At 35.9% G+C, this 24672-nt stretch overlaps 1 long non-coding RNA gene across 1 annotated transcript; it reads left to right on the forward strand.

Moving 5' to 3' along the window:
* The first annotated feature begins 44 nt into the window (after positions 1-44).
* LOC137826136 (uncharacterized) lies at positions 45-23893 on the forward strand. The gene is made up of 4 exons (XR_011083415.2): positions 45-481; positions 1598-1684; positions 1902-1996; positions 23622-23893. It is a non-coding gene; the product is annotated as an uncharacterized LOC137826136 (long non-coding RNA).
* The last annotated feature ends 779 nt before the right edge of the window (positions 23894-24672 follow it).

The raw sequence follows: 24672 nt of genomic DNA on the forward strand, positions 1-24672 counted from the left end.
ATTAAATACATATGTACAATACCATTACTAGTTTCTCAGTTCGCACAAAATTGCCTTCTGTTTTCATGTCCTATCCTAACATTACATCACACAAAAAAATCCCTTAATCGTTACAAGACCCTACATCTGAAGGAGCGACGAACGTGATTTACTGTAGAGCGTTGTTTCCGTGATTGAAGAATTTCTGAGAAGAAGTAGTGAATAATTTGTCCGTCTAGTTGAGAAACGAAATGGAGCATTTGAAATGTGAGAGGGAACGAATCTTAGAGGTGTTGGAGTGTAGAGCGAGCAGAACGAAGAGGAGGAGGAAGGAGTATACTTGGAAAGGGTTTCGGTGAGAGGAGAGGGGGACGTGGTCGTCGAAGGCTCTGGAGAGGAAATTAACGTTGGAGGACGACGAGGTTAGAGCGGAGAGTTTCGAGGAGGCTGAGTTTGGAGGAAGGGGAGAGAATGGGGAAGGCGCGAACCAAGGAGTAGAATGGTTTGTGAGATTATTTTAAATTCTGATTAGCCCATTTAGGTTATTCTTTGTACAAATTTTGATTAATTGAATTATGATTTTGGATCACTTGCTGCAGTTTTTGGGTTTTTTATATGAGGACTATTGTTTTGTGTTGCAATTTTGGTTACTATATCTATGAGATCTTTTTAATACAAATGGAGACAACTTTTGAATGCATATCTACCATTTATTACTACATTTACAAAACAGAATTATATAATAGATAACATAAAATACTTTGTGCATGTTAAACTGTGAATGCTAGTTTCTCTGCTTATGTAAATAATGGATGGTCAGGTATTTGGTTTAAGGATACAGTCAATCACTGAGTTTTTGTTTGAGTGAGATGTTTCCAGCCAGGTTGCATCTGGTTCAATAGAACTGTTGCTGGCGTGATGCTTATCCATTCTAACCCTAAAACCAATTGTCATCAAAGTCTCAAATATTGAAATTGTCAACATCTTAGTTCTTTAAAATTTTATCTTGTCACCAAATTTGTTTTTCAAAGATCTGAATTATTACTGTATTGGTTCTCTGTAAAGGAATAAAGTGGTGAAAAAGTTTAATTTGGTAGCAACTTAATGATTATGGAAGACTATATCTAGGTAGATATAAAATGTCATCATATTGGTCATTATGAAGAGACTAGAATGATGATAAAAAGGTTCTTTGAGGACTAATTTGATGATAAAAAATATCTCAGAGTAATTTGATGGCAAACATTTTGGAGGATTAAGTGGTGACTGAAAAAATCCATAGGGAAAGTTGCAACCCATAATTTGTTTTATTGATTGATTAGTAGTGATTAATACTTTCATAGATGAGTAAGTCTGATCTCAACAACTTCAAGGTTCTAAATTTTAACATAAAATAGTTGACTACAAGTATACATACAAGTAAATTGACATAATATTCATGTAGCAAATCACAAGAACATAGTTAGATCACCAGTGCTAATGAGGGAACTATGGCTTGAGATGTGGCATGATATCCATCCTGATGCGAAATTAGAGTTAGTAAAAAAAGGTATTTCGGACTATATTTATAAACAATTTCAGTTGAGAATCTCCAATTAATTACTTTGTTCTGTTACAGCTAAGCGGGTCCCTTAAGAGATGGGGATTGTTATTTGGATTATGGGAAGGCTCGTTGTGGTGCATGGTCCGACTACTATGAATATAGGTTTTTCTTTCTCCTTTGTTCAAGGTTTGATTTATTTGGTAATCTCACACGCACATTTCAAATTGAGAAAGAATCAAAACTAATGATATATTCCATATGAACCTACGGGTTAGTCTTTCCTAATTGGAGATTTGTATAACATAACCTTCTAAGTTGTAAACATAATAATATCCTTTGTTTTTTAATTCTTTTAAAATTTGGGTGTATCATAATGCAGGTATGTTTTTGGTGATGTTCACTTGGGTTGGGACAAAGCTACAGGTTGAGATATACTAATGCTGAAGTGTTGTCACATTATTTGTAAATAATAAGGTACTTCTTTAATACTTCTCTTTTATTTGGCTTGAACTTGTCCTGTTAGAATTTTGATTAGGTCACACACTTGAGGATAAGTTAGTTACATATTTCTTAATTGTCGTTACTCTAGATTTGTTGAATCCTTGCCTTAAACCATAATAATTCTCACTGTCTCTAAAATCAGAACTCACTAAATATTCTCATTTTGTATCTTGCTTATTGGAACTAATTTGTACATGTCATACAAGTTTGATGATTTGTATGAGATAAATGGATCTCATTTAAAGTCACATCTTTTTCTTAAAAGATTTATTTGAATCTTGTATATTACAAAGTGGACTTTAAGCCTAACTCAACTCCATAAAACCGGCTCATAGGGTTGAGGTTTGCACTCACTTATATATAATGAAAGGCTCTAATCTCTAGTCGATGTGGGATCTCCAACACACCCCCCTCACGTCGAGACTGCCAACTCGAGCGTGGGACTATATATTATGGGTGATCCGATAGCGGTCCGATAGCGGGTGGCACGATAAGCCCAACAAATACTCGCTAGGATAGACTCGAAAACATGCTCTGATACCATATTACAAAGTGGACTTTAAGCCTAACTCAACCCCATAAAACCGGCTCATAGGGTTGAGGTTTGCACCCACTTATATATAATGAAAGGCTCTAATCTCTAGTCGATGTGGGATCTCCAACATTGTAGAAAACTTTCAAGTAAGGGATATTTGTGTTGATGCCAAAGAAACTTGCTATAACTAGTTTAGCAAAATTGGTGTTGTGCAAGAGCTTCTTCCACGCATGGGAAGTCCATATCATTTGTCCTGTATTTATTTTATTCCTTATATTTTGATACAACCCAAGTAGCTACAAAGATGACCAAGGAAGCAAAAGACAAAGCACATGGTGAACAGTCATCTCAACGACCAATTGATAACCCCACCAAGGATCACATGGACCTCACCAGATGAGCTGAACATAAACCATCACACCAACTATTCTTCCTTTTGGTCTTCCTATAAGATACAAATATGTTGTAAATAATTTGGGCTCTCTTTAGGGGTCCAAATAACAAATATAGACTAGAATAAGGTACCTTTAGCATAATAGGGGGTGTGGGTAGAATTTTAGCTTGTTCCTAGCTCTTTTGGGAGACATTTTGACCTAATTTCTAGAAAGACAAGCCTATGATGCGGGTTTGACTTAGTCAAACCTTAAGGCTGCCCATTTTTTCTCTTTTCCCATCCTACCCCTTTAACATGTTCTCTAAGGCTCCTCTACCTATAAATAGGAGGCCTACCTACTATATTCGACAAGTTGAAATTAATAGGAGAAGAGTTACTCTGCACAAATTGTGTGAGGTGTTAGTGAGGTTTGCATTCCTCTTAGCATTTAGGTCTTATCTTGTAAGTATTGAGAGCTCTCAAGTGGCGGCTATCTTCACTTATCTTGGAGGTCAATCACACTCCAAGTGGCGTGTTCCACTTCTTAAATCCATCACATAAGCTTTCTTCTTCCTTTATCTATTCTTCCATTGTCATTCCATTTTTACTCTTTGTATCATGTTCTTGTTTGGTTTTCCTTGTTTCCATTCGACAATTCTATTTTGGTTTCTTTTCCTTGTTCTTTAATTCCACACCTTCTAGCATCATTTTCACCTTATAATTGTCTTTTCGTTTTGTCTTTGTGAAATGAACCTTCACATCTACTTAACCACTTGGTTAAGTTAATGTTCAATGTGGATTTTCCTAAGGTATTCATTCTTAAATTCCTAAAATCTCAATCTAAGTAAAGTGTCACACCTTAAAATGAACAATCGTAAAATCAACTCACATCATGTGGTATCAGAGCTTAGGTTCTTGAGCTTATTTTGCTTTGAGTTGATTGACACTTTACATTCATTACATTCAAGCACCTTTAATTTCTTGTCTTTACATTCCTTGCAATTTTCATTCAGCCATTTTATTTTCCATAGCTTTGTTTCATTTTTGGATTGTTATTTTTTGTGTCTTATTGTGTTCTTGCCTTTTGCTTTGAGTCATATGTTCATTAGTGTTCTTGGAGTCCTTACTTTGATTCTATTTACTTTGCTTTTAATTTTGAAAGTTTGAGAAGTAATTAGAAACTTGTTTTAGTAGAAGTAGATTTAAAGTTCCAAACAAAAGATTTCAAGTGTTCAATTATATTGAATCCCAAATTTTTTGTGAAAATTGGAATTATTGGAAATTATGCATGATTAAAACTATGGACATTTCATTTTCATAATTCAAAAACTAGTATTAAAAAAAAGGAAGAAGTGAAAACGCAAATTTGTGGTATCAATTCTTAAAGAAAAATTTTCAAAATTTTGGGTTTCAACTTGATTGGAAAAATTGATTTCAACCATTGTGGAATTTTTATCCTTTTGCTTTAACAATTTCTAAAGAAAAAGTTTCATTGTTAAAAGTTTAGTAAGTATCTTTGAATCCTTTTTGTGTGCCTTTTTCTTGATTGTCTTCCTTCAAGTTTTGATGTGAGTTGATTTTAGGATTGATCATTAGGTGACACTTTAATATTTATGAATGAGGTTTTAAGACAATTAAAGAGTGAAAATCTAAGGAAAATTCTCATTGGACATTAACTTAACAAAATGATTAAGTAGATGTGAATGTTCATTTCACAAAGGTAAAAAGAAAACACACTTATATGGTGAGAATGATGACAAATATGGTGCGAAATTGAACAAACAATAAAGAAACAAAGATAAGACTGAATTGAAATTCAAATAAGCAAAACTAAGAACATGTTTAAGATGATGAAATGGAAATGGAATAATGGAAGAGATTATGAAAGAAGAACTTATGGATGGTGAAACAAGGATGAATCACGCTACTTGATGGGATGGAATCACCAAGATGAGTGAAAGGAGGCCACCACTTGAGAGCTTCATATCTCACAAGATAAGACCTAATTTGGAGGAGAACACTCACTCACTACTCACAAAAATTGTGCAGAATTTCTTTACTATATTTTCAACTTGTAAAATACACTAGGTAGGCCTCCTATTTATAGGTGAAAGAGCCTTGGAGAACAAGCTAAAGGGGAAGGATGAGAAAAGGGAAAAAAATGGACAACCTTAGAGTTTGACTAAGTCAATCCCGCATCCTAGACTTGTCCTTCTAGAAACTAGGTCAAAATTCCTTCAAATGGGTTAGGAACAAGCTAAAATGATACCCACACCCCCTATTATGCTAATGATACCTTATTCTAGCCTATATTAGCTATTTGGACCCCTTAAGTGAGTCCAAATTATTTACAAACATATTCTAAACATTTGAGAAGACTAACAGGAAGAACTTTAGGTGCTCTGGTTTATAGCTTCTTCTTCTACTGATGTTGTCTCGAGGTTTGGTGGGGCCCGACTTTGGATGTTAAGATGACTGACCCTTTTGGGATTTGCAAGTTGTGGCTTGAGTCATCTCTGGGTTTGTATCATGCTCCCTAGGTGCGAAAGAATTCGTCCTCGAATTTAGTACTTTTGCAAATAACATAGTGAGTTTGTTCACATGAGTTGTATCTGGTAGGTGTGAATCAAACTTATGTTCATGAATCTTAGGGAGATGACATGTTTGAATTCTAGCTACATGACATGTTTGGAAAGAGTATTTGGGGATGAAATGATTTTTGGAAAATCCTCTTAGAAGGTTCATATGATAACCTTTAGGAGGTTTTGGAATACCATCCCTAAACTTCTTAATCAAATATGTCAGGTATTTAGAATGTTTAGGTAATGAAAAAGACAAGGAAGAAAAACAACTTGGAGGTGAAGGGATGAGACCCATGTTATCTTGTCCTTCTTTTTCTCTTTCATTTTCACTTTTGGTTTTTAATGTAAGTTGGTCTTGTTTTACCTCTTGTAACATTATGGTTTGTTTATTTAGACAATTGGTAACTATGTGTCCAAAACTTAAACATTTAAAACATTTTGTTCTTGAAGTTTTGGTGGGTGACTTAGGGGCAGAGGGAAAAAGATTGTGTTTAGAAACTTTGTGGGAAGAATTGGTTTCTTTTGAAAAATTGGAAGGAGAAGAGTTTGTAGAATTGTTGTTTGTATCCTTCCAAGAAGATTTGTAGAAGTCATCATTATGACTATTTTTGGAAAAGATTTTCTTTAAAAGTTGTGATTCCACCTTGATGGTTAGGTGAACCACTTTCTTGAAAGAAGAATACTCATATAATTCTACAATATCTTGAATATCTCACCTTAAACCACTTACAAACCTAACTATCTTTGACTCTTCATTATCATGCATCTACTGTAATATGTCCTTGATGAAGCCGTTGGAGCTTCAACAAGAGTTCCTTCCTATAAGGAGGAGGAACAAACCGTGCATGCATACATGCTTTCAAATCATACCAAAAGACCACGGTTGGCCTCTTTAGCTCAATGTCCATTACAGTTTGTTGCCACCATTGATTGACATAGTCTAAAAAAACTAGGGAAGCTAATCTAACCTTTTGGTCCTCGGTGACCATATACAAATTAAAGAGATGTTCAACCTTAGCTTCCCATGCTAAATAAAAAGAAGGGTCATTGGACCCACTAAAACTAGGTAACTTTACAAAAGCAAAAGAATGGTGTGGTTGTGGTTGGTGTTGATGGTGCCGTTTGTGAAAAGTGTGCAATATCCATTCTTCCTTTTCTTCTTAATTGTGCCTCGCTTGAGCTTCTTCTAGTCTTTGCAATCTTTTCGCAAATTGGCATATTCTCTCTTCTTTGTGGACAAGGCACTTCTTGACCTCCACAAGTTCTCCCAAAAGGTGGACTTTGTGATAGGGTTGCGGTTTGGAAGATGCACCACTTGCAATATGAGTCATAACAAACAAGAAACACAAGGAACAAACAATTTAAAGAAAAGAAGTTAGTAAGAAATGTAAAGCTTGCGACAATTTGAATAAAAGCACTCAACCACTCAAAGAAAAAATTTATTCCCATAACCAAGGTCTTTCTTGTGGTTTGACAAACTCTCAAGTGAATAATGCCAAAGCCTCAACACTTTCTCAAGGTAATTCACCACAAAACTTGAGGAAAGAAAGAAAAGACAAACAAGAAAAACTTAAACAAGAAAAGGCTAAACCAAAGTTGGAAAAGAGATATGACAAAACTTTGAAAAAAAAATGACAAGCAAGAAAAAGTACAAAAGAAGACTCTAAGAAACTCACTAAACTTTTAACTATGAAACATGTTTATTTAGAAAAATGTTAAAACAAAAGAATAAAAAATTCCACAATGTTAAAAACAATTTGCCAATCAAGTTGAATCCATAATTTTTTGGAAAATGATTTTCTTTACCAAGTGATAACCAAAGATTCTTTTGTAAAATGTTCTTTGCTGTTTTTTGTTTTTAACGAATTTTCTTTGAAAATTGTTACTGTTTTTTTTTTTATACTAATGTGACTTATGGCAAAGAATGAACATAGGTTGCATCATGCAAATTTTCAAGAACTTTCAATTTTCACAAAAAAAAAAAAAAGTTTAGTTGGATTCAATATAATTGAACACTTGAAATCATGTGTTTGGAACTTTAAATCTACTTCTACTAAACAAGTTTCTAATTAATTTGTAAACTTCACAATTAAAAGCAAGTAAGTAGAATCAAAACAAGGACATCTAGAACATTAATGAACATAAGACTCAAAGTAAAAGGCAAGATCAATAGAAGACATAATAAGAAACATATTCAAAACGAAAAATGTTATGAATATAAAGAAAGGCTGAAAAAAATTCAGCAAGAAAATAAGGTGCTGGAAAATAAAAAGCAAGACAATAAAGACAAGAATGTAAAGGTACTTGAATTTAAGGACATGAAAGTAAAAAATACTTGAATTTAAAGACAAGAATTAAAGGTGCTAGAATGTAAAGAAATTGTAAAGTGTCAAATCAACTCAAGCAAATTACATAATCACAGTTTACCTTTAAAGGTTGTTTACCTTTAGTTTCTTCATAATCACAATTATAATTTTCTTTGAATTCACTTTCAGAGAGACATTGTTGTGATCTCACAAGAATCACAACCAATGTTGTCAAACTCGTAACTCGGAGGCAGATCGGAGAGGGAAAAAAATCTCGTAACTCGGAGATCGTAACTCGACTCGAAAGAGTTACTATTCGAGTTACTATACATAAAATAATTAAAAATGAATTCCTAATTCATTGAAATGGTTCAAATACATAACATAATTAAAAGTAGATTCAAGATAATGTTTAATACAGATAAATTATCCAACAAAATCATTCATATTAATCATAGGATCAAAAAATGTGTTGGAGATGAAAATAGTTGTAAGTTTTTAAATGGGCTCAAAAAACCTAATTTTGAGTAAGCTATGATTTTTATTTAGGGTTTCACCTGCACACAGAACACAACACATTCCATATTTAAATTTTAATTAGGTTTTATTAGGTTAAAATTGAAATGTGCTTTGGTCCAAAGTTATGTCTCTTAAGTAAGCTCTGATTTTTATTTAGGGTTTCAGAACACCACACACCACATTCCATATTTAAATTTTGAATTAGGTTTTTATTTAGGGTTTCAGCACACCACACACCACATTCCACAGTGCCGACATCTTCTTCCTTATACGCAGCACCGTCGCAACTCCTCTTTTCTTATGCGCGGCGCCGCCACCGCAGCTCCTTCTTCTTCATGCTTCGCCGTCGTCACAACGTGCGTTCCCGACGGTGTGTGAAGGCGATGACGACGTTCGCGGCGGTATGAGAAGGCAGCAACGAGCACGAGCGGCGCAATAGGGTTTTTTTTGGGTCGCGTCATGGATTGGGGAAGCCCATGGATCGTCCGATCCAACCCTTGGATTACTGGATCGCTCCGATCCAAAGAGGGTCCGATCCAACTCGTTTTTGCCTAAAAAAATCGTAAAAGCGCACTCGCCGATCTTGACAACATTGATCACAACCATTTATAATTATATTTCTACAATCTCAAAGCTAAGCCTAAATCCACTTCAACAAAGAAAGTGACCTTGGTAAAATTAGGCTACAAAAGCTATATTTTGGGATGAAGCACAACCTTGCTATATGTAAAATCCATTCATCCATAGGCTTGGGCCTAAGTGCCTAACTGCTTATGCTTTTGAGATAATTTAGTTCTTGATATGCTATTTATATCTCCTTAATCAAGTACTCAGTTGGGGTGGTTCATCCAAGTACTTAGTTGGGGTGTTGTGGTGTGTCAGATATAAAAGCTATCAACCCCATTAAAAACTGTTGTGGGGATATTTTTATCAGGTATAAAACCTGACTGCCTTTGTTTATATTTTTGTCAGATGCAGTGTAACTTTGATTCTTGAGTTATATATACAAAATAATATCTCCATTTGCCTGCTTTTGTGCTATGAAAACGCTTGTATATTGATTGTTTTTGGTTATGAAACATGGATGAGAAATCATTTAGCCCTAAATTGTGCCTCTTAGGTATTGATTTTCAATTCTTGATTTTGTTTGATAGGAAGGAATGCCAGTGCATGCTATTTCTCACTCCCGATAACGATTTTGCTGGCGATGAATAGGTAATTCTTTAATTCAATTTCTTCAAATTGTAATTTTACCCTGTTAGCTGAAAGTGCTCTCTTCTTCATTTGGCGGCACATACGTCATTGATTAGAACATACTATTTTTTCCTCTTAAATTCGTCTTCTTGCCTTGCAGATTATCTGATGGCATTTCATGAAGGTCTTCTTGAATCATGTAAGAAAAAGTGGTGCGGAAGCTATGAAGGTGTGTGAGCAAGATCCTCCTAAGAGTGGTGTTGATCTTGAAGGTGCATGATGTGTATGAAGCTAGGGAGGTTCGGCCAACCCAATGAGAGGTGAAGGAGATGAAGTTTAGAGCCTAGAATTCTAGGAAGAAGCAAAGCTTGGCACAAAATGGCAACATAACTTTACTCACAATAAACTTGCAAATACAAGGTGTAGGCCTCCCTATTTATAAGCTAATTGGCCGTAAGTTTTAAGCTAATGCCTAATGAAATGAAAACCAAATTAAATGCAATTCACAAAGCCATGTGCCATGTGCTCATGACCGGCCAAACCTAGAGAGTTTCTAGAATGTTTCACTCAAATATGCTTTCTACACTACTCTAATTACTAAGCACCCCTAATGGGCCTTTATGCAACATGTACAAAGCTTTCTCTCTTCCATCCGTGGCTTCATTCAATTGGGCTTGAATATGCTTAGCCATTGACCTTGTGATAGGTCCTAGACGGTCTAGGTCTCCTCCTAGACGCTCCATGGGTAGCCTTTCCTCTTGACGTCCTAGACGCTCCATCCTTCTAGCTAGACGCTCATCATGGTCTAGACGCTCTTCATGGTCTAGTGTTGGGCTTTGGCTTTCATGGTTAGATGTGCTTGGCCCTCTTCCATCATCCCCTCCCCCTTGGAAAGGATTTGTCCTCAAATCCAGCTCGTCATCGTCATTGGTACCTACAAATGGAGAAAGGTCAATTACATTAAAAGTGTCATGTACTCCATATTCAAGAGGTAGGTCCAATTTATATGCATTGTTATTGACTCGCTTGAGGACTTGAAAGGGTCCATCACCTCGGGGACTTAGTTTGGACTTCCTTTGAGTTGGAAATCTATCTTTGCGAAGGTGAAGCCAAACTAAGTCTCCTTCCTCAAAAATTATTTCTCTCTTCCCTTTATTGTTGTATTTTGTGTACTTCTCATTTTGGTGTTGTATTTGGAGTTTAATCTTCTCATGCATTTTCTTTACAAAGTCAGCTTTGATTACTCCTTCCTTATGCACAAAATCTTGTGGATTAGGAAGAGGTATCAAATCCATGGGTGTGAGAGGATTAAAACCATATACTACTTCAAAAGGAGAAGCATTAGTAGTCTTGTGAACCACTCGATTGTAAGCAAATTCAATGTGGGGAAGATACTCATCCCAAGATTTGTGGCTGCCCTTCATGATAGCCCTAAGCATAGTTCCAAGAGATCTATTGACTACCTCGGTTTGCCCATCCGTTTGAGGATGACAAGAAGTTGAAAATTGTAGTCTTGTTCCAAGTTTACCCTAAAGAGTTTTCCAAAAGTGGCTTATAAACTTGGGATCTCTATCGGACACTATACTTCTAGGGAGACCATGGAGTCTCACCACTTCTCTAAAGAAGAGTTTAGAAATATTTTGAGCATCATCTACTTTGTGGCATGGAATAAAATGGGACATTTTGCTAAAATAGTCCACTACCACAAAGATATAGTCATGGCCTCTTGCAGTCCTAGGAAGTCCTAAAATGAAATCCATGCTAATGTCTTCCCAAGGAGCATTTGCAATCGGCAAAGGGGTGTAGAGTCCATGCGGCATTGTTCTAGACTTTGCTTTTAAACATGAGATGCATCTAGAACAATGTCGTTGGACATCTTTCCTCATGTGTGGCCAACAAAATGTTGCTTTTAAAAGATCTAGAGTCTTATCAACTCCAAAATGGCCCATGAGTCCCCCCTCATGTGATTCTTTGACAAGGAGTTTCCTATGTGTTCCTTGGGGAATGCAAAGTTTTCCCTCTTTAAAAAGATATCCCTCGGACACATAGTAACCTCCTTACGCTCTATGTAGACATTGGGCATAGATGGATGAGAGTTCTTGATCTTCTTGGTAAAGTTCTCTTATGTGATCAAATCCAAGAATTTGAGCACCCAATTTTGAAAAGAGTGTATGCCGTCTTGAAAGAGCATCGGCCACTATATTGGTGCTTCCTTTCTTGTATTTGATTACATAAGGAAATTGTTCAAGAAATTCCATCCATTTAGCATGTCTCTTTTTGAGCTTGTGTTGGCCCTTTAAATATTTTAAAGACTCGTGATCACTATGGATGACAAATTCTTTGGACACAAGGTAGTGTTCCCAAGTCTTTAGGGCTCGCACAAGAGCATAAAGCTCTTTGTCATAGGTGGGATAGTTGAGGGTGACACCATGGAGTTTTTCACTAAAATAAGCAATGGGGTGTCCACCTTGCAACAAAACTGCACCTATGCCTACCCCCGATGCATCACACTCTATCTCAAAAGTTTTGGAAAAATTTGGGAGAGATAGAATGGGTGCATTGGTGAGTTGAGCTTTTAGCCTTTGAAAGGCTTGCTCATGCTTTTCATTCCAACAAAATGCAACATCTTTTTTAACAAGTTCATTCAAAGGAGAAGCTAGACTAGAAAAATTAGGCACAAACCTTCTATAGAAGCTAGCTAACCCATGAAAATTTCTTACATCATTTACATTTTGTGGAGTTGGCCACTCGCGGATGACTTTGATTTTCTCGGGATCTACATGCACTCCCTTTTTGTTTACTATGAAGCCTAAGAAAACTACACTATCTACACAAAAGGTACACTTATCTCTATTTGCAAAAAGACTATTTTTCCTAAGCACTAGAAGAACTTCCCTAAGGTGACTTAGATGGTCTTCTAGGGTTTTACTATATACTAAGATATCATCAAAATAAACTATTACATATTTACCTATACAATCCCTCAAGGTGTGATTCATAAGCCTCATGAATGTACTTGGGGCATTAGTAAGCCCAAAGGGCATCACCAACCACTCATATAATCCAAATTTGGTCTTAAAAGCGGTTTTCCACTCATCACCCTCCTTGATTCGAATTCGGTGATATCCACTTTTAAGGTCAATTTTGGAGAATAGAGTTGACCCATGCAATTCATCAAGCATATCGTCAAGCCTTGGGATTGGATGCCTATACTTGATGGTGATGTTGTTGATTGCTCGACAATCACAACACATGCGCCATTTTCCATCCTTTTTGGGCACCAACAAGACAGGTACAGCACAAGGGCTTAGGCTCTTTTGAACCCAACCCTTCTCCAACAAGTCTTGAACTTGTGACTCTATCTCCTTTGTTTCCTCGGGGTTGGTTCTATAAGCAGGCCTATTTGGTAGGCTTGCCCCCGGAATGAAGTCAATTTGATGTTCTATCCCCCTAAGAGGAGGAAGCCCAATGGGCCCCTCATGGGAGAATAGATTTTCAAATTCACTTAAAAGATTTTCTATTTGAGGAGGTAAATTCATAAGTTCACTACTTGTGGCAGTGCATGTAAGTGCTCCTTTACAAAAGATAAGGCTTGGTTGTTCAACAAGAAGCAAGTTTTCAAAAACGTTTTCAAGAGGCTTTTCTTGTTGACCAACCTTGTGGGAAGGAACACTCTTCTCCCACGTCTTCCTATCCCTAAGGATTTTCTCTTTTTCTAGCGCTCTTTTTTTTTTGTTTTCCTCATCCATCTTTTGCTTCATTTGTATTTGGTCTTTTACCACTTGAGAATGTGGTAAAGGACTAAGTACAAACTTTTTATTCTTGTGGGTGAAGGAAATTTCGTTAGTGAGACCATCATGCAAGGTTTTCTTATCAAATTGCCATAGTCTCCCTAATAAAATATGACAAGCATCCATAGGTACTACATCACATAAAACCTTATCTTTGTAGTTCCCTATGGAAAACTTGATTTCCACTTGCTTGTCTACATGTAGTTCCCCATTTTCATTAAGCCATTGAAGTTTATAAGGTTTTGGGTGAGGAACTACTTGTAGCTTAAGCTTCTCCACCATCCTAGCACTACAACAATTGCAACTAGATCCACTATCCACAATGAGAGAGCATATGTTTTCTAAAACATTGCATCTTGTATGAAATATGTTCTCTCTTTGTGTTTCAATGGATGTGCTTGGGTGATTGTTGAGGGTTCTCCTAATCATAAGCAATTCTCCCTCTAGTGGAGCTACCCTCTCATCCTCACCACTAGTGTACTCGTCTACACCCTTAAGAAACAAAGTCTTTTGGTTTGGACATTGTGCTTGCACATGCCCTCTACCATAGCACTTGAAACACTTGACATCTCTAGCTCGAATGGGTGGGGTGGAGGTTTCTTTGGTAAAAGGTTTGGTAGGTTCTTTTGGTTTTTCTTTTGATGTACTACCCTCCCTTCTAAACTCTTTCTTGGGATAAAAGTTAGAGTAAGGGCTCACCTTTTGACTTGATGTTTTGCGTAAAATTTGTTGCTCAACTTTAATGCAAAGTTGAACCAAATCATTCAAGTCTTGGTAAGGTAAGAGTTCCACTCTATCTCTTATCTCAAGTGATGGGCCACTAAGGAACCTAGCTATTGTGGTATCCTCCTCTTCTCTAATGGAGGCTCTCATCATGTAGAGCTCCATTTTTTGTCTATACTCTTCCACACTCATGTTTTTTTGTTGGAGTCTTTGGAGCTTGTCCATCAACTCCCTATGGTAGTAGGAAGGTATGTGTCGGCGTCTATGAAGACGCCTTTCTCTTTCGAGAGAGGTCCACCAATACATGGCGTTCCCTTGGAAGCTAAGGGCGGCTAAGGGTACTTTACGTTCCTCACTTACCCTATGGCAAGCAAAGAGTTGTTCTACCTTCATCTCCCAATCTAGATAGATTTCTACATTTTCCTTGCCATGAAAATGAGGTAGGTCTACTCTAGTTTCCCTTGGCACCTCTTGCTCCCTTTGCGCATGAGTATGAGTTTTTTTTTATTTTTGTGATTTTTGTGATTTTTGTGATTTTTGTGATTTCTCTTCTTGAGCTTTAGCCATCTCATTGATTTTGTTCTCATTCTCCAATTATCTAAAAGAAATCAATTGTACGCTTGTGATACTTCTTTCAAAAGAGTTTTCAAAGATTTTACTTCACTTTCAATAGACTTTGGAGAGTGAGAAGAAGAAGACATGGCTAAAACTTTGTGTATATAGGTGTTTGACCTTGAGAAAGTTTAGGAAAGTTAAAGAAGATAGTTTTCCAGGTAAGGGAGGTGAGTCACAAAGGACTACTTAAGTACCAAGCCTTTTTCTTGCCAAAAACTATCCCCAATGTCTTTACACAAAACTTTCTCTTAGTAAAGCACTTATAACACAAGTAAGTTGAGAAAACAAATGCAATAAGAAAACAAATGTATGCTACTAATTTAACAAAGCTAGTCGGTTTACACAAAAATAAGCATGCAAAGCGTCACTACTAAACAAAAAGAGAGACAATTACAAACAATTAACAATTGCTAATTAAGAATTCTATACTAGTCGGCCTTAGGTGAGGCTTCTTGGACACTTTGAGCCCTTGAAAACACACTCACCGTCTAAAACGTAATTAAGAAGTATTTAACACAAATTAAGTTGTAAGGAAATTAAGAAAAACTCCATTTGTTGATCCTCTTTTTGCTAAATGCACTTCCTTGTTGTCTTTGCTTGTTGATCCTCCAAGTGTTTGTAGTGTTTTTCAAGAATGTTTGTTTCGGCCTTGGCTTTGTTTCCCCTTAGAATGAAGGTTTTAATTCTCCAATTCCAGCACCTATCAAAAGACTAGACCTTACCCAAGTCAAGTTTCCATTCAATTAAGCACCAAAGGAGAAATAAATTCCAGCACCAAATTAGAGGTCAAAGAACAAAAGCAAGAAACAATTTAATTGAATAAAACAGTACCACCAAAAGGAGTTAGATTATGACAACTAGAAAGAGGTCCAAGAAATATTAAGCAAGCAAATAAAAGGTACCAAAATAAAGGTAGGCACACAAAAGAATCCTAAGAATGGCACTAGAATTAGATGACCAAATAAAAAAAAACAGCACCACTGGAAAATGTTGTCGACCAGAAACGTGTTTTTCCCCAATTTATGCTGAGCTGTGTTTTTAAGATATGATTCTGAAATTTGATATGCAAGATATTCAAGATCTTAGCTAAATTCTGGCATTGGAATCACTCAAAACGCATACACCAATTTTTTTAAATAAATTTTTCAATTTTGGTGTTCAATTACGCCAGCTGGAGCGCCTCATATTTGCACACTGATTTTAAAAGATTTATCATTTTTTTCTGTTGATTCTTTTGGACTAATTCTTTTTTTGGCCTTTCTATAACACTTCAAAATTGCAAATTCCAGAGAATCAAAATTTTCCTATGAGTGAAAATATTTTTCTGGATCAAAACAGCTAGCACAGAAAATTTGAAACAGGGGATTATGAAAACTGAAAACAAAAACAGCAAGATACCAAAGTTTAAACACAATGGAAATTTGTGAAATAGAATTGTGTAGGATCTAAACACAATATGAACTCAAACTAAAATTAAAAAGGCACCAAAAGATCAAAGAACAGCAGATTCAAAGCAATTAAAGATACCTAAAATCAAGAAACAATCAAGCCAAATAAAGGACTACTAAGAATTGTTGACATTGTGGATGAACATGACTTGACAAAACATATAAGATTCAGAAATTAAAGACTCAAAAGCATAATATGAACCAAATAAGAAAGCAATAAAGACTCAAAAGCCTAAAAGAAAATAGCAACTCAAAGGTGTATGAAATCCTATCACAATTTGCACAAGAACTTGTTCAAGATCAATTGAACAAAAGTGCTTCGGTTGGATCTTCCACAAAGCACACCAAAACAAATTAAAATGTAAAAAACAGCAAGACAATTATGGAAAATAAGATGAACAACATGAAAGTAAAGAAGAACTAAAAATGAAAGACCAAAAGCAACTCATCTTGAAGAACCATAGCTCATGATACCAAATGATGGCATTTCAAGAAGGTCTTCTTGAATCATGTAAGAAAAAGTGGTGCGGAAGCTATGAAGGTGTGTGAGCAAGATCCTCCTAAGAGTGGTGTTGATCTTGAAGGTGCATGATGTGTATGAAGCTAGGGAGGTTCGGCCAACCCAATGAGAGGTGAAGGAGATGAAGTTTAGAGCCTAGAATTCTAGGAAGAAGCAAAGCTTGGCACAAAATGGCAACATAACTTTACTTACAATAAACTTGCAAATACAAGGTGTAGGCCTCCCTATTTATAAGCTAATTGGTCGTAAGTTTTAAGCTAATGCCTAATGAAATGAAAACCAAATTAAATGCAATTCACAAAGCCATGTGCCATGTGCTCATGACCGGCCAAACCTAGAGAGTTTCTAGAATGTTTCACTCAAATATGCTTTCTACACTACTCTAATTACTAAGCACCCCTAATGGGCCTTTATGCAACATGTACAAAGCTTTCTCTCTTCCATCCGTGGCTTCATTCAATTGGGCTTGAATATGCTTAGCCATTGACCTTGTGATAGGTCCTAGACGGTCTAGGTCTCCTCCTAGACGCTCCATGGGTAGCCTTTCCTCTTGACGTCCTAGACGCTCCATCCTTCTAGCTAGACGCTCATCATGGTCTAGACGCTCTTCATGGTCTAGTGTTGGGCTTTGGCTTTCATGGTTAGATGTGCTTGGCCCTCTTCCATCATTATCAACAGCTAATATGTAACACCCAAAATATTGTGTATTGAGTTACTTGTTAGTTGTTACGGGTTCTATGCTTTCAAAGACAATTCAAAAGAAAGGTGTAATGATATGTAGGTATTATATATGTATTTACTAAAAATCATTTGTAATTTATTTGTTTACATTCCTATCTTACTCTCTATTACATATTTCATTCACCTCATCATTTCTTTTATTTATTTTTTGTTGCGCATGCTAAACGCTGCTACGATTTCACCAGTTTCATATCATATGGTAAACCTACAAAACCAACGAATCTGGTGTAAACAGATAGAAATCTAACACTAACTAGGAATATGACAAAGTAGTATATAAAGCGAGAAATGTGAACGGAAAGAGATAAAACCATTAAATAAGGCCAACTTTTAGTATTTCTGTTCACAAATAAGGATGTGCATTACAAAGGTGTTGTGCATTCAAAATAGATATTAATAATACATATAAATATAGTTTTTGGTGGATAAATCTGAAAGTCTTTCATTAGCAACTGAAAGTGAGTGTGGTTGTTATTAATGACCAACCCAACATTTAGCAAAAAAATAATATCGATCATAGTAATTAAAAAAAATAATATTTAGCCACTGAAATAAATTTGGTCGCTATAGGACTTTAATTTAGCCACCAAAATAAATTTGGTCATTATAGGTCTTCAATTTAGCCACCGAATTAGTTACTACAATTTATTTTTTTAGTTAATTATTTCAACCTATTATCAATCGAAAATGGTGGTCGCTATCACCTTTTACTTTAGCGACCGATTTTACCATTAAAATTTGGTCGCTAATTTGGTTTCTCGAAATTTTGGTGATCAAATTTTCTGCGATTGAATAATGACCGAAATTTTGGTCGCAAAATTGCAACCAATTTATTTTTTGGTTGCTAATTACTTTGCAACTAGGGTTTTCGCTATCATCTTTATTTGGTAGCTATTTCGATTACAAATGTGTTTAGCGACCGAAATTAGTGCTTTTAGCGATCGATTTGAGTGGTCGCTAAAAGTGATTTTTTAGTAAATTAAAGATAACAAAAACAGTGAGCACTCAAATAGAAAACCTAAGAATAAAACTAGAATAGATTTTAAAAGAGAAATTCTAGAATGAATCCGACAATGAAACTTCCAAAATTTGTGAAAATTCATCTCGAAACATTTTGTGTATGAAACTTTCATGCGAGAATCTCAACACAATATTTGATCAAAATAAACAAATTTTATATCAAACGGATGTGTATTCTAAGAGAAATAAATCAAACACGGTAGTACTAGTATTAAGAGATTGAAACTGTTTTTTAGCACTGGCAGAGATGATTCAAAAATTTACTGAGGAAAAATTATAATGAATTTTTAATCCCAAACTTTTATCCCAACTCCACAATACATCAAGTAAGGTGTGGTAAAAATTTTAGGTTAAAAAGTCCAAGGAATAAGGTGCAGTAAATTTTAAGATTTGGTTTGGCTTCACTTGAGGAAGGATCGCTTCTCTACTCAAAGGAAGTCCAAACTTCTATCACGTATCAAAAGGATTAATGAAAATGCTTGAGTTAGATTTTCCTGATACATAGTTAGGAAGTAATTCTTTCAATGCTAGTGATCTGACTCCTTTCTCTACAAGTTTTCCAAATTCGTGGACGAATTTTCTCCCACCCGGAGAGCATGATGAGGACCTAGAAGAGGGTGCGCCCACTGACCAAGCCCAGCCTTCCAGGAGGATGACTTGAAGCATGACTCAAGACACAGGGCTAGGTCAGGATTTACTTCTAGCCAATGCTTCAACGCCTAGCCTTCCCCAGAGGATCACGAGGAGTAGAGCACAGGCCTTAGGAGCTGAGCATCAGCTAGTGTCTTTATTTTTAATCTCAATAGAATAGGTTTCCTTTAGCATAATATGGGGGGTGTGCTTATCACTTTAGCTTGAGCATAGCCTTTTAGGGTAGGAATTTGAACTATCTTATAGAAGAATAAGACTTAGGGTGCAACATTGAGTCAATGCCTAAGGCTACCCCTTTTTAGTGTTTCCCATCCTACCCTTGCTTCTTGTTTACCAATGCACCATCTCCTATAAATAGGGTGCCTTACTCCTTGTATTTTCATGTTGATTTTTTAATATAGAAGAAAACTCTACACAAATTGTGTGAGGCTTGGTTCTCTAGCTTTAGGTCTTATCTTGAATGAGTTGAGAGCTTTCAAGTGGCGGCCCCTCCTACACTCATCTTGTAGAAACCATACTCCAAGTGGCGTGTTCATTCTCAATTCCCACCATAAGCATTCTTTCTTTCATCCTTTCTACCATTCATATACACCACTTTCATTTGTGCTTCCTATATTTGTTTTTGCTTCATTTTCCAATTCGGTTTCCATCATGTTATTGTGTTTACTCTCATGTCTTTTAATTTCTGAACTATGCATCATTGTCACCTTATTATGTGATTTTCCTTTTTGCCTTCGGAAGTGAACCTTCACACTTACTTAACCACTTGGTTAAGTTCGGGTCCAGTGTGGATCTTCCATAGGTCTCACCATGTAATTGTTCAAAAATCTCAATCATAAGTAAATTGTCATCTCTAAAATGGAACAACCTAAAATCAACTCACATAATCCAAATAGTAAGATAGGCTAGAATAGGTTCCTTTAGCATAAAAGGGGGACATAGTTATCATTTTAGCTTGTGCCTAGCCCTTTAGGAAGGAAAGTTGACTTAGCTTCTAGAGGAAGAACCCTAAGGTGTGGCTTTGACCTAGTCAAACCCTAAAGGCAGCCCCTCACACATTTACCATCATATCCTTGCTCATCTTGTTAAGTACGTGTCCAATGGGGATCTTCCCTAGGTCTCACCTTATATTTGCAAAAATCCAAATCATAAAAAAAGTGTCACCCTTAAAATGGATAAATCTAAAATCAACTCACATCAGATACTCCTTCAACCTCTCTCCCTCCCTTTGCCTCACGCCAAAAAGGTCATACAACCTTGGAGGTTTAACCTTGTTGGCAAAGAACTGTTCTCTGAACAACCTGGTGAACTGGGAGAAAGAGGTAATGTGTCCGTCGGGGATCCCATTGAACCATTGAAGGTGCCCATTAACATCTTGCACCAAATGGCATTCGTTCCTCCTAAGATGGCTTTCAGGGTCCTCTACCTTCGTGAAAAAGGCCATCTTGGGTGGGATATAGCGAGGTGGCACAACCTCATCCATGATTGCCTGTGAGAATGGCTTGAGAGTGTCCCTTACTAGTAAGCTCAAAGCTCAAAGCTCAAACACAACTGTAGATGGGGTCAGGTTTTATCGTGCCCCACAATGGGCGCCAAATGTTATTGCCCGTTGACCTCGAGTTGACTGGATGGAGAGCTTCGCTTCTGATCAGTCTTCCCTGGCAAGTCTGGAACTTGACTTTGTTGGACAGAGGGGGCTCTACTTGTTGATTACACTCCAACAATCAAGTCAGTGAGAGCACTAGAGATATCAAATCAGTTTTAGACTTCAGAAACAACCTTGTTTTACCAGGGGTCTCAAGCCCCTTTTATAGATATCCTGTCAACAACTTTCTCTAACAAGAATGTAATCTCAACATAAGAGCATTTAATCATAACAAAAAAAACCACCTGCTAACGGGCACCACTTATCTTTAGGTGCTAACAGCAGGAAAACATTCTGTTTAACATGTGCACCATTATTTTCGGGTGCTCTTCTTTTATTCTCAACAATATTAATTAATATGTAACTAGCATGTATTAATTAATATATAACTAATTTGCATATTATCACAAGAGATAAAATATCTCTTTATCTTCAGAATAATATGATAACAGATTTAAAAAATAATAATTATATCTTTCGTCTTCAAAATAATATGATAACAGATTTAAACAATAATAATTATATCTTTCATCTTCAAAATAATATGATAACAGATAAAATATCTCTTTATCTTTTATCTTAATTACCTTTTTCTGGCCTGACCAACATCTGGGTCGAGCTGACGACCCAGCTCTTGGGCCCAAACACCTAAGTTGTTGAATCAAGTGTGTTCAAGCTTTGAAGAATCCAAACCCTTTGAAGTTTGATGGAAGGCTGGATATGCTTGTTGTTGCTGAGGTGTTTTAGAATAGGATCTGGGGTAGATTATCTTTGTAAATCCACTCTTGATTGAATCCAAAGCTTAAGCATTCTTAAACCCTTTTATTGAAAGTGTTTTTCAAACTAAGTGAAAAACAACCTGTTGTTTTGTCGAAACAACTGATTGTTTTATACTTAGGTGTTTTTAGAAAGGTTGAAAACTGTTTTTGATGGTTGACTTGCTGCCAAACCAAAACAACCGATTGATTCGAGTATTCAACCAATTGTTTGTTTTGGGACCATAACAGAAAACTGTTTTGTGCTTTGACTGAGCATTAAATGATTTTATAACTGATTACGCTCCAGTTTTAAATGCTTTGGCCAGTCTTTGAAAGCAATAAAGAGTTTGTTCAGATTATGTAACAAACAAGAACTGAGTTTTAATCAAAGAAAAACAAATTTGAGTTTTTCACTGATTTTGCTTTTGAAGAGTTGAAGTTTGCTTTGAGATTGCTTTGACCAAGAGAGTGTGGAATAGGATTTTCATCTTGTATTGATTTCAGATCTTTCTGTAACAAGTGTAATCCTTTTGTACTTTGAAGAAACTCTGTGTGTGAAGCTTAGAAGTGTTGTGTGCTCTTGAGGTTGTCAAGATCATCATTCTTAGTGGTGTTTGTGCTGAGCCAAATGAAGTGTGTGTCTTAAGGGGATCAAGGTCACTTCTTTGGTGGTGTTGTAAGAAATCTAGGGTTGATTGCTTAGTGGATTCCCCAATGGTTTCTGGGAAGACTGGATGTAGCTCTTGGTTTAAGAGTGAACCAGTATAAACCTCTGTGTGCATTCTCTCTATCCCTTGAACTCTTTAATTTCAGTTTATATTTGTGAACTGGTATAAACAACCGATTGTTTCTGCGAAACAACCGATTGTTTTTCTGGTGCTGTGCTAAATTGATTGTGTTTTTGGCAAACTGAATTCTGAATCAAGTTTTCTCGAAGTAATTGCATTCTAGACTTAAAAGTTTGCGAAAACCCTCTTTAAACCATTCACCCCCCTCTAGTTTAAAGTCATACATTCTAACATAACTGACCTCCCCCAAATACCTGGACCGACGTCCCGAGCATTCCTGTCTAGTACAAGTACATAACACAATAATCCATCGCAGAGATAACTAGCACACAAGCACAAACACAAACAAGATACAAGCACTTCAAGGTAGAGAATATGAATACAAAAGATACAAGCAGTTCAAGGCAGAGAAAATGAATCCAAAGGAAATTACTATTCAAACAACGAAACTGAATCCAAAGGAAATAATAGTTCAGACAAAGAAGGCGAATAGAAAGAAAATCCCAGTTTAGACAATGCAATCGGTAAGGTGAATGAGTATTCGATAATAGAGATTAGTGGAAGGAAATACCTGGTGTGATAGCTGATTGGGAAGAAGAAATGTGAGGGAAGCTTTCTGGTGTATGAGAGGTTTGAGAGCGCAAGAGAGCTGAGGTATGAAGGTTACGTGAAGAGTAAGAAAAGAAATGGGTTTGTTTTAGTGTTTAAAGAGGGAAATGAAGCGGTAGTGCTTTCTGGTCGTTGATGCCATGCCACGTGTACACCCAAAATCTAGTATGGTGAGACATCTCTTCAGAAACGCTTCGATAACCGCACCTCACCTACCCGCTGGGGAAAACGTTGTGTCAGCCACCAAATGCTAGAAAACCTCTTCGCGTAATCAAGCTTGGTTCGAGCCTGGGGGCTTTTGTAGTGGACAAGAGTGCTTGGGACCTCGGTGAAAACATTTAGGTATGGTCAGCTCGGCTTTAGGCCCAAAAGAAGAGTCACGAGCTCGACACAGATACTGATGGTTAACTCGAGAAAAATAATTAAAGATAAAAGAAATATTTTATTTTGGTTATAATACATATATTAGTTAAGTATAAATAAAAGTTGTTGAGAATAATGTTGTTTCCACCCAAGAACAATGGTGCACATGTAAACAAAATATTTTCCTGTAGTTAGCACCTGAAGTTAAGAGGTGCACGTTATCAGGTAATTTTTCTGTTATGATTATATGCTCTCTGTTGATATTATATTCTCATTAGTAGAAGTTGTTAAAGGGATATCTATAAAAGGGGCTTGAGACCCCCGAGAAATGTATGTTGTTTCTGAATACTTAAGACTGAAACTGAATACTTATTTTGTATGCTCTCACTGACTTGATTGTCGGAGTGTGATCAACAGGTAGAGCCCCCTCCAGTGCACCAAGAGGAGACATACCAGAAATCGAGCTCTCCATCTAGTCCAACCAAGATCAAGTGACGAGAACATATATCATGAAAGTTGTTTAAAACTATCAAATAATCAGGATAATTATTTATATGTATTGATCTTTCATGTAGATTTGTTTCAAAAATAGCTAATATTTGATCAATAAGTTATTTTGGTCTATTATCTCTTAGTGTTGCGAGTACAAGAGTATCTACTCCTTGTATAAACAAGGATTTTATTGTTATTTGTATGGATCCTATATGAAGGCATTATAAGTTCTAATATTAATTGTCCTGAAATGAAAGTCATATATTCTTGACATCATCTTATATCTATTTCTTTTTTCATGATTTTAATTACATATTATCCTTTAAATATATCAATAATTTTGGTTATTTCTAATTTGGGATATAGCATAATATAAATTTACATTTTAGATTATAGAATGTAAAATACAAAATTTACATTTCAAATTATACAATCTTTACAAATTTTATATTCTGATTATATAATTTAGAATAAAAAATTTATAAATATTAACTTTTGAATTCTGTAATTTAGAAATTCTTCATATTACATATTTTAAAATAAAGAAAATAACAATAAAATATAAGAGTAATTTTTTAATTTTTAAAAGTATGGAGTGTAAGAAGAAAATATTCATGGGCATGAAAAATTTGGCATGAATGAATTAGGTTAAGAGTTTATAAGTTCAGACCGTTTCTTCCTGCACCTCCATAGGTTCTTCTGTCATCCTCATAGAGTAGTTTTCGGATTATGTAATTTGGACACGCATTTGAAAAGAGACTTCCGGATTATGTAATCTGGAAGCTAAAAACGACTTCCGGATTACATAATCCAAAAACTAATTATGCATATGAAAAAAGGTTTCCAGATTATGTAATCCAGAAGCTAATTACGAATTTGAAAAAAGATTTCCGAATTACGTAATCCAAAATAATACTGAGGGAATTTTTTAAAATATGAAAATTTATGGAGGTGGAAAAAGAATATATGGAGTGTA

The sequence above is a fragment of the Phaseolus vulgaris genome, chromosome 8, assembly GCF_051622355.1.
Source record: "Phaseolus vulgaris cultivar YP4 chromosome 8, ASM5162235v1, whole genome shotgun sequence".
NCBI classification, from domain to species: Eukaryota; Viridiplantae; Streptophyta; class Magnoliopsida; order Fabales; family Fabaceae; genus Phaseolus; species Phaseolus vulgaris.